Raw genomic sequence first — 11,983 nt, forward strand, 5'->3', positions numbered from 1 at the left:
AGCCTACCAGGCTTCTCCATGGGATTCTCCAGGCAAGAATACTGGAGTGGGTTACCGTTTCCTTCTCCAGGGGATCTTCCCGACCCAGGGATTGAACCTGGGTCTCCCGCATTGGAGGCAGAAGCTTTAACCTCTGAGCCACCAGGGAGCTCAGTTCAGTACAGTTCAATAGCTCAGTGATGCCCAACTCTTTGCGACTCCATGAATCAATAGATGGATAGGCCTCCCTGTCTATCACCAGCTCGTGGAGTTCACACAAACCCATGTACATCGAGTTGCTGATGAAGTCCAGCCATCTCATTCTCTGTCGTCCCCTTTTCCTCCTGCCCACAATCCCTCCCAGCATCAGAGTCTTTTCCAGTGAGCCAACTCGTCGCATGAGGTGGCCAATGTACTGGAGTTTCAGCATTAGCATCAGTCCTTCCAATGAACTTCACCCAGGACTGATCTCCCTTAGAATGGACTGGTTGGATCTCCTTGCAGTCCAAGGGACTCTTAAGAGTCTTCTCCATCACCACGGTTCAAAAGCATCAATTATTTGGCTATCAGCTTTCTTCACAGTCCTATTCTCACATCCACACATGACCACTGGAAAAACCATAACCTTAACTAGACGGACCTTCTCCCATCAATTTTTCTACTGTTTCCCCAATCTTCTGTATTTACCTCACTTAAATTTTTATTTTAAGGTAAAGAATTTTAGGCACCAATTATAGAGTAAATACATAAAGGAAAGAAAACGGAATTCATGTACAATGCTTCCCTAAATTATTGAGCTATTTTCTCTATAATCTTCGGAGAATTACAGATACTGATATATTAAAGCCATATGGCAGTTGATAAAAAAGTTAATGGACCATGTAATCAGGCTCCCTTGGTAGGACAATTGAAGTACAGGTTAATAATATGCTTTCAGGAGAGAACAAAAAGAGTAGATTTTCAACATGATATATTGAATGTCCTTGTCCATGTCTTTTCCAAATTATCATGGAGGACTAAGTGGATCATTCCTGTTCTTTTTGAGAAGCACCTGTCACTCAAAGCAGAACATGAAAAGAAGGTAAAAGGGACTGAGAAGAAATAATCAGTACATGGGAATGAAATAGAAAATGGAATCACCTTTAAGGTGATATTGCTCAAAGGATGCAAATTTGACTGCATAGTCAGTTCAGTCACTCACTCGTGTCCGACTCTTTGCGACCCCATGAATTACAGCATGCCAGGCCTCCCTGTCCATCACCAACTCCCAGAGTTCACTCAAACTCACCTCCATCGAGTCGGTGATGCCATCCAGCTCTCTCATTCTCTGTCATCCCCTTATCCTTCTGCCCGCAACCCCTCCCAGCATCAGAGTCTTTTCCAGTGAGTCAGCTCTTCACATGAGGTGGCCAAAGTATTGGAGTTTCAGCTTTAGCATCAGTCCTTCCAATGAACACCCAGAACTGATTTTCCTTAGAATGGAGTGGTTGGATCTTTTTGCACTCCAACGGACTTTCAAGAGTCTTTTCCTGCACAACAGTTCAAAAGCATCAATTCTTCGGCAATCAGCTTTCTTCACAGTCCAACTCTCATATCCATACATGACCACTTGAAAAACCATAGCCTTGACTAGACAGACCTTGGTTAGCAAAATAATGTCCCTGCTTTTTATTATGCTATCTAGGTTCGTCATAACTTTCCTTCCAAGGAGTAAGGGTCTTTAAGTTTCATAAGAAACCTGAAATCTAAAACAAGTCCATTGAACTTTGGGCTTGAAATGGTAACTAAGGACACAAATTTCAGTAACACTTAGCACTGCAGCAAAAAGCTCACCTCTCTAAACGTGGCATTTTCACCTATATTGAATGAAATTTTTCAGTGAAAGAAAACATGTGTTTGTGGACTACTCCCTTATCTACACAGATATTCCACAGATTTCACTGTTCATCAGCTGCAAGAATGAGAGTGGTGAACTTAAGTTGGTGTTGTCCTATGTGGGTTACCATCCCAAAACAGGGACATGAGTTGATGTTGCCAACCTCACCTAAAGGAATAACCCCGAATTTGAGATTGCCAATATTTCTAGGTAGTATTCATGACAGCTGGATAGTCCAACAAGCAGACACTTTGTTCAGAGTATTTCATTGTGAAATATATTAGGGGTCAACTATTGATTTTGATCCCCTCTTACTCCATGACTTTTCTAGATTATTAAAAATAATGATTTTTTCCCCCATACATGTCTCCACAACTACTGTTGAATTTAAGGGAATTGGGGCCTGAAACTGCATGCTTAGAATGAGTTCTTATAGACTGTAAACTTCATAAGAGCAGGAGTCATTTTATAATTTTAATTCCCACATTTAACATTCATGTAAATATAATAATTATTTATCAACTTGGAAAAAGTTATCAGTAAATAGGAAAGGCCAATTATGCAAATAAAGCTTATAAGAATATGTTGAGTAATATATATAGTATTTGATTGGTTATTACATTTGTTTATTGATAATTCAGTAAGTAATTAAAGCATGCCATTTGCAGGCTCAAAGTTTTAGCTGATGTGAAAGATACATAAAGAGAGTAATCCCAAAACTGAACACTTGATATCTGGGCTCAGCTTGGTAGGAGGGCAAACGGCAGTTCCTTCCAACCCCAAGAAAGAGTTGAGACAAAGTTGTGAGAAGGGGCTTAGCATGACTGAAATTAGGTTGAGTGATTGTAGCTCTGGAAGCACAGTATAAGAGAAAGATAATGAAATTATTAAGGAAAAAATACCATGTCTTCACAGAACTTGTTAATCACACTGATATGCTGCAATCACCTCAAGGAATTTATTCTGTCTCTTTGGAAACCGATAAGCAACATCTAAACATGCATTAGGAAATTTGGTGGAATCTTGGTGTCAGGAAATAAAGGCATGCCTTAAGGATAGCATCTTCCCTGGGGGCTCAGACAGTAAAGCATCTGACTGCAATGTGGGAGACCCGGGTTCAATCCTTGGGTCTGGAAGATCCCTGGAGAAGGAAATGGCAACCCACTCCAATATCCTTGCCTGGAGAATCCCACAGATGGAGGAGCCTGGAAGGCTACAGTCCACGGGGGTCGCAAAGAGTCAGACACGACTGAGCTACTTCCCTTCCACTTTCGCTTAAGGACAGCAGAGCAAAAATAACCCTATACAATATCACTTGTAAAATACGTATCTTGTGCTGACCATGATCCAGTCACTGATTACACTATGTTATCTTTGGTATCACAGTGACAGTACAGTGGTGATCATCATGATCATGATTTCATATTTTCAAGTAGATAATGAATTTCTATAATGAAGATAATCTGCTGTCTACCAGTATCTAATGGAATATAATGTAACTATGAATGCACTAAGGTACATACTGTGTATTTCCATTTTTTAAATTTTATTTGTATCTCTTCCTTCACCCATACAATCCTGATGTAGACACCCATTCATTTCAGCAGGGATGATTTCAGAAATCACTTTATATCCATTACCTCTTTTCCCTTTGTTCTCATTTTCTTGCTTACAAATATTAGATCAGGTGTCATTGACCTAGGATGCATAACGAATGATTTCTTGTTCTGAAGAGTTTATAAAACAGTGCAGTAAAATAGCCAGACATTAAAGCCTCATTCTTTATCTTCATTGTTTGAAAAGAGAAAATGAAACTATGAGGATGAACATGTAACTTTATTGTTCAAATACAAGGATTGTAGGTATTTATTGACATCTTCCAACAAAAATTTCAATCTTCAATAGGCTCCATAATCTGACACTTATTTGGTAAGTCTGTTTTAATTAGCATGGTTTTCAAATAATGACGATTGTTGATGAGTTGCCTTGAAAGAGAGGAGGCAGATATATAAGTGATCGTTGGCACTGAGGGCCATGTGTTGCCTCTCTCTTGAAGGTTACAAAAAGGACTGTCATGGGCTTGGAAACTTAGAAGCCTCCACCATCAGTCCAGAATAACTGTTCTGTAATGGAGATACGTGGAGAAGGAAATGGCGACCCATTCCAGTGCTCTTGCCTGGAGTATCCCAGGGACGGGGGAGCCTAGTGGACTGCCTGGAGACTCTATGGGTTTGCACAGAGTCGGACACGACTTACCACTTAGCAATGGAGATACGATGTGGTTCTGAGAAGCAGATGTAGTTGTAGTAGCCAAGTCCTCAACGTGGCCATTCACCTGAGTGTAGTTGCTGTGAGAGTGCCACTTAAAAATACTCAACTGATTTAAAACAGCTGGTTGATCTCCCACAACCTGTTCTATTTGGCTAACTGATATTGATGATGAGAAAGGTAAGTCACACAGAGCTAGAGCTGTTGTATTAGCGACGATCTGGTTGGTGTGAGGCTTTTGTAAGAAAGATACAGTTAAACTGGTGGAAACTGAAAATGTATTCTTTCCACTAGTTTCAGGAAGAAAATCTGAGTTACGATCATCTACACTGACACTTGCTTTAACATGCTTCTTCTTGTAATCTCGAACTAATGAAGATATTGGAAACACATTGTTAATCCCAACTCTTCTTTTTATTCTTACTAAAAGTTGAGGATAGCCTCTTTTGAAATTTGGATTATAGTAGATCTGTAACTAAAGACAAATGATACAATTATTTAGTTTCTTTATAAACCAAGGTAAATTTGCCATAAAAGCTCTTCATACAGATGGCTAACAAACACATGAAAAGATGCCCGACATCACTCAGAATCATAGAAATGCAAATCAAAACCACAATGAGGTACCATTTCATGTCACTCACAATGGCTGCTATTCAAAAGTCAACAAACAATGAATGCTGGAGAGGGTGTGGAGAAAAGGGAATCCTGTTACACTGTTGGTGGGAATGCAAACAGTACAACCACTATGGAGAACAGTGTGGAGTTTCCTTACAAAACTGGAAATAGACCTGTAATACGACCCAACAATCTCACTCCTGGGCATACACGCTGAGGAAACCAGAATTGAAAGAGACACATGTACTCCAATATTTATCACAGCACAGTTTATAATAGCCAGGACATGGAGGCAACTTACATGTCCATTTGTAGACGAATGGATAAGAAAGCTGTGGTACATATACACGATACAGTATTACTCAGCAATTACAAATACGTTTGAATCAATTCTAATAAGGTGGATGAAACCGGAGCCTATTATACAGAGTGAAGTGAGGCAGAAAGAAAAATATCAATACAGTATGCTAATGCATATATATGGAATTTAGAAAGATGATAACGATAACCCTGTACACGAGACAGCAAGAGACACAGATGTATAGAGCAGTCTTTTGGTCTCAGTGGGAGAGGGTGAGCATGGGATGATTTGGGAGAATAGTATTGAAACATATATATTATCATATGTGCAACGAATCGCCAGTCCAGGTTCGATGCATGATACAGGATGCTCGGGGTTGTTGTACTGGAATGAACTGGAGTGATGGGATGGGGAGGAAAGTGGGAGGGGGGCTTAAGATGGGGAATACACGTACATCCGAGGCAGATTCATGTCAATGCATAGCGAAACTAGTACAAAATGTAAAGTAATTAGCCTCCAATTACAATAAATAAATTTAAAAAGAAAAAAAAATAGTATTCCTTTCAGTTCAATTCAGTTCAGTTCAGTTCAGTCGCTCTGTCGTGTCCAACTCTCCGCAGCCCCATGAATCACAGCATGCCAGGCCTCGCTGTCCTTCACCAACTCCCGGAGTTCATACAAACTCATGTCCACAGAGTCGGTGATGCCATCCAGTCATCTCATTCTCTGTTGTCCCCTTCTCCTCCCGCCCCCAACCTTTCCCAGCATCAGAGTCTTTTCCAGTGAGTCAACTCATCGCATGAGGTGGCCAAAGTATTACAGTTTCAGTTTTAGCATCAATCCTTCCAATGAATACCCAAGATTGATCTCCTTTAGAATGGACTGGTTGGATCTCCTTGCAGTACAAGGGACTCTCAAGAGTCTTCTCCAGCACCACAGTTCAAAACCATCAATTCTTTGGCGATCAGCTTTCTTCACAGTCCAACTCTCACATCCATACATGACCACAGGAAAAAACATGGCCTCGACTAGATGGAACTTTGTTGGCAAAGTAATGTCTCTGCTTTTTAATATACTATCTAGGTTGGTCATAACTTTCCTTCCAAGGAGTAAGTGTCTTTTAATTTCCTGGCTGCAATCAGCATCTGCAGTGATTTTGGAGTGCAAAAAAAATTAAGTCTGACTCTGTTTCCACTGTTTTTCCACCTATTTCCCATGAAATGATGGGACCAGATGCCATGATCTTTGTTTTCTGAATGTTGAGCTTCAAGCCAACTTTTTTACTCTCCTCTTTCACTTTCATCAAGACGCTTTTGAGTTCCTCTTCACTTTCTGCCATAAGGGTAGTGTCATCTGCATATCTGAGATTATTGATATTTCTCCTGGCAATCTTGATTCCAGCTTGTGCTTCTTCCAATCCAGCGTTCCTCATGATGTACTCTGCATACAAGTTAAAGAATCAAGGTGACAATATACAGCCTTGACGTACTCCTTTGCCTATTTGGAACCAGTCTGTTGTTCCATGTACATTTCTGACTGTGGCTTCCTGACCTGCATACAGATTTCTCAAGAGGCAGGTGAGTTGTTCTGGTATTCCCATGCAGCGGCTGTGCTTTCTTGGAGCAGCTGTAAAGAGATATCCCACGTCCAAGGTAAGAGAAACCCATATAAGGTCGTAGGTATTGCGAGGGGGCATCAGAGGGCAGACACACTGAAATCATAATCACAGGAAACTAGTCGATCTGATCACATGAACCACAGCCACTGTGGTCCACTGGACAAGGGAATTGCAAGCCACTTCAATATACTTGCCTTGAGAACCCCATGAACAGTATCAAAGGGCAAAATGATAGGATAGTGAATGAGGAATTCCACAGGTAGGTAGGTGCCTAGTATGCTACTGGAGATCAGTGGAGAAATAACTCTAGAAGGAATGAAAGGATGGAGCAAAGAAAAACCAATACCCAGTTGTGGATGTAACCGTTGATAGAAGCAAGGTCCGGTGCTGTAAAGAGCAATGTTGCATAGGAACCTGGAATGTTAGGTCCATGAATCAAGGCAAATTGGAAGTGGTCAAACAGTAAATGGCAAGAGTGACCATAGACATTTTAGGTATCAGTGAATTAAAATGGACAGGAATGGGTGAATTTAAATCAGATGACCATTATATCTACTACTGTGGGCAGGAATCCCTTAGAAGACATGGAGTAGCCATCATGGTCAACAAAAGAGTCTGAAATGCAGTACTTGGATGCAATCTTAAAAGTGACAGAATGATTTCTGTTCGTTTCCAAGGCAAACCATTCAATATTATGGTAATCCAGGCATATGCCTCAACTAGTAACGCTGAAGAAGCCGAAGTTGAACGGTTCTATGAAGACATACAAGACCTTTCAGAACTAACACCCAAAAAAGATGTCTTTTTCATTATATGGGACTGGAATGCAAAAGTAGGAAGTCAAGAAACACCTGGAGTAACAGGCAAATTTGGCCTTGGAGCATGCAATGAAGCAGGGCAAAGGCTAATAGAGTTTTGTCAAGAGAATGCACTGGTCATAGCAAACACCCTCTTCCAACAACACAAGAGAAGACTCTACACATGAACATCACCAGATGGTCATCACCGAAATCAGATTGATTATATTCTTTGCAGCCAAAGATGGAGAAGCTGTATACAGTTAGCAAGAACAAGACTAGGAGCTGACTGTGGCTCAGATCATGAATTCCTTATTGCCAAATTCAGACTTAAATTGAAGAATGTAGGGAAAACCACTAGACCATTCAGATATCACCTAAATCAGGTCCCTTATGATTATATAGTGGAAGTGAGAGATAGATTTAAGGGACTAAATCTGATAGAATGCCTGATGAACTCTGGACGGAGGTTCGTGACATTGTACAGGAGACAGGGACCAAGATCATCCCCATGGAAAAGAAATGCAAAAAAGCAAAATGGCTGTCTGAGGAGGCCTTACAAATAGCTGTGAAAAGAAGAGAAGCGAAAAGGAAAGGAGAAAAGGAAAGGTAAAAGAATCTGAATGCAGAGTTCCAAAGAAGAGCAAGGAGAGATAAGACAGCCTTCCTCAGTGATCAATAAAAGAAATAGAGGAAAAGAACAGAAGAGGAAAAACAAGAGATTACTTCAGGAAAATTAGAGATTCCAAGGGAACATTTCATGCAAAGATGTGCTCTATAAAGGACAGAAATGGTATGGACCTAACAGAAGAAGAAGATATGAAGAAGAGGTGGCAAGAATACACAGAAGAACTGTACTAGAAAGATGTTCACGACCAAGATAGTCACGATAACGTGATCACTGACCTAGAACCAGACATCTTGGAATGTGAAGTCAAGTGGACCTTATAAAGCATCACTACAAACAAAGCTAGTGCAGGTGATGGAATTCCAGTTGAGCTATTTCAAATCTTGAAAGATGATGCTGTGAAAGTATTCCTTTAATGATACCAATTAAATTGCATCAAGTAAAACACCTCCAGAGTAGTTTTAATAGCTAACATTTTAGAAACAATTATGCTCCTCAGCTAAATATATGTTGTATATATACAGTAAATGCCACTTTAAGTAGCTTCAAGACTTGTATCTTGTTTCAAGTTGATTGGAAAATTTGTTAAACATCAAATATTAAATCCTCCAGCTGTTCTCAACTTCAAAAAATAAAGCTCTTTCAACAAGTTGCTATCTCAATTTTAAATTCCATTTTAGCTACGTATGGTAACATGCTTGTTGTTTTCTTCTTCCAGAAAGTCTGATAGTGAGGCAGATCTTTGAAAAGTCTGTCCCTTTTTACTAAACCCATAAAGATTAAGATGTCGAACTAAACTTTTCATATTATTGGTTTCAAATATTCTGAAAGGCGCCCTTCTTTCCAAGACTTCTTTCTTGCAGAGTTCTTCATTGATCACTATACAAGTGTCACTCTCATCCCACCAAATAGATTCAAATTGATCACTTTCAACTATATTCCACAATTTTTGTGGAAAAGTGAGTGAAAGAAATTCATTCAGCTCACCTGTTTCAGAGACAGAAAATGTGTAACGTGGTCTTTTTTATCACAACTTCCTCAGACAAAGCCTGAAAAGTATATTCTTCAACAATAGATCGCAAAACTGTGTCCCCAGCAAGTGTGTAATCATACAAAGAAGATCTGATGGAGGTTTCTGAACCAGTGGATTCATCTTTAGGAGTCGCATCTTGAATTTCTGAAGAAATATGTGCCATCTCAGAAAAATCTTTCTTCAGGTATTTTCTCATTTTTCTCATTTTACACACTGCAACTTCAAATGCTGCTTGGCTGGCCTACGGAGAGAAACTCCCTAGACCATCACAGTGGTTCCAAGAGTCACTAGTCTTCTAGCAATGGAAGGGTAGCTATGACATCACAAAGTCACTGGTCTCCTAGCAATTGAAGGGTAGCTGTGACATCACAACGTGACTGCTCTCCTAGCAATTGAAGGGTAATGTTCAACCAGTGTTTACTTCAGCATCAACTTAAAATACAGGCTCCTTACCTAAATAGTAACCAAAACCATGAGCCTACAAAATTTCATTCCTAAATAATTTTTACATGGATACGCCACATCAGTAAATCTATTTGATTTCTGAAATAAAAGTGCTTCATCACCTTTCTATACACACATTTTTAATATTCAATACTGCTACCCAACCAAACCTGGGCCTACTCACTTCTGTGCAATAGTTTATTGGAGAATCAAGCAAGGTGTCCTAGCAGCTGGTGCTTCAAAGACCCACATTCTCCAAATACTTTCAGGGGAAGGATTTTAATGACAGAGTGAGGTTGGGCTTGGGGTGTGTGATCAGTCTTGTGACATTCTACTAGTGGCCTGTTCCTGAGGATATTGGGAATCGACATCATTGACCATCTGGTTCCAACTACTCTGTGGTCTAGGTACTTACATTTCAGCCTGGTTGGGGCTTTAGTATCTCTAAAACTGTTCACGGGATATTTCTCAGAATGTTATCTATGGCCCGTGAGGAGGAACTTAAGATCCTTGACTTTGCTTAATGGCTCAATCATTATTATTCTATACTACTTGATTATTTTCCTTTGTTTCTGGCTTTACTAGTTTAGCTGATTAAAATTGCTCTTGGAACACGAGGAAGTCTAGAATCTCCTACTTCTCTCTCTCGGTTTTCCTACTTTTCAATCTTAAGAAGGGACTGCCTAGAACAAGGAGGAAAATAAAGTGTTGGACTTAGAGTGGGATCATAAATATGACTGACAATATCAGTTGCAGGTTCGATTTTTTTTCAGGTTCCCAGCTCTTGGAGTGTTTGAGTCAACAAGTTTGGCTATTTATGATGAGATGGAGCATGGAGTTGGAAATAATTCTGACATCTAAGCTTGGTATCAATATTTTCTGTTATGCAAACATATCTATTTTATATAGATATTTGTATATCTATTATATATATTTGCATATATATATATTTCTATAACTGTTTGTTTTTGTCACTAAACGTGTACAAACATTTGAAAATTGGTAGATATTTATTAAAGGGAAAGAGGGGTTGATATAAAGGAACCCTCATATTTTAGATGAAACCAAGGAAACATATTTGGAAGTATTTCCACTTATGTATATTCGATAACTGAGAAGACTTTTGAATCATTCTACTTTGGGGTTTTATTTCTTTCCATTGCTGCTTTACCTAAGAGGAATTAAAAGACATTGAACATTTTGTTATACACACACTCATACACACACACATGCACATATGTGCATATATGTCAAAATGTAATTTTAGACAACTTTATTTAGGTGGTCAAACTCATTGCTTGCTCCCAAGATCTTAAATGAAGTGTTTGGGAAGCCCAAATTTACTTAATAACTTTCTGGCTGAATAATATAGATCCTATTGCTGAAAGGCTGACCCTTAATCTAGCTTATCTTCTTTCTGTAAAAAAGATGGGGTTCATACAAATGAAGACACCTTGAGCCCATAAAATCGCAACTCTCATTGACTTAGAGATATTTTCCTAAGAAAGCTGTTGTTCTCCCCATGTTGGATACAATTTTAAACATTCAAATTAATGGGTAAACAGATGCACAGTGCACTGTGCATAGATCATAATCAGGCTTTTCTGGCTAGCTGAACATTGAAATTATATGATGTGTACATTAAACTCACTTCTCCACAATTCAGTATGTACATTTTTCTTTCAACGCTTTAAACTTCTGGTACCAAATATTTCAATAGAAATCATTGATCAAAATTTCTCTCCCTTCATGTCACAGGGTTAGAGCTTCCTGCCCCGCTCCGCATCATATCCTTATTTCTTGTCCTCCTTTGTATCTTTTTAGTTGCCACATTAGAGAAAACCTAACTAGATAACATGAACAGGATCAATATATTTTGTCAACATTTTACAGATTTGTCACTGAAGCATGGCACAAATGCTCCAACAGGAAACTTAAAACCAGCAGTATTATATATGATGAGTAACAATCACCTTAGAATACTCTAAGAAAACAATTTCTTATCCAAAACACTGAGGGGAAAACAATGGTACAAGAATACAATAATTCTCAATGTTCATAGGAAAACATTGGGTAGAGAGTCCGGTTGAATTCTCAGTATTACACAAAGTAAGATCATGGCATCTGGTCTCACTGCTTCATGGGAAATAAAGGTGGAAAAGACAGAAGCAGTGAGAGATTTCCTCTTCTGTTTCTCTATATTCACTGTGATGGTGATGGCAGCTATAAAATTAGAAGGCAGTTGCTTCCTGGAAGAAAAGCGCTCACAAATTTAGTAAGCAAGTTAAAATGTGAAGAGTTGCCTTGAACAAAGAATTCACATTGAGTCACACCTATGGTCTTTCCAGTAGACATGTACAGATGTGAGAACACCAAACTGTTCTGCTGGGGATGACTTGTGAGTGTCCATTGGACTGCAAG

The 11,983-nt window shown here is 39.2% G+C and overlaps 1 pseudogene; it reads right to left on the minus strand.

Moving 5' to 3' along the window:
• Positions 1 to 3,746: 3,746 nt before the first annotated feature.
• LOC129557957 (heat shock transcription factor, Y-linked-like) lies at positions 3,747 to 9,281 on the minus strand (annotated as a pseudogene).
• Between the last annotated feature and the right edge of the window lie 2,702 nt (positions 9,282 to 11,983).

This window comes from Moschus berezovskii, chromosome Y, assembly GCF_049115385.1.
Source record: "Moschus berezovskii isolate FMDL1 chromosome Y, NW_MosBer_1.0, whole genome shotgun sequence".
NCBI classification, from domain to species: Eukaryota; Metazoa; Chordata; class Mammalia; order Artiodactyla; family Moschidae; genus Moschus; species Moschus berezovskii.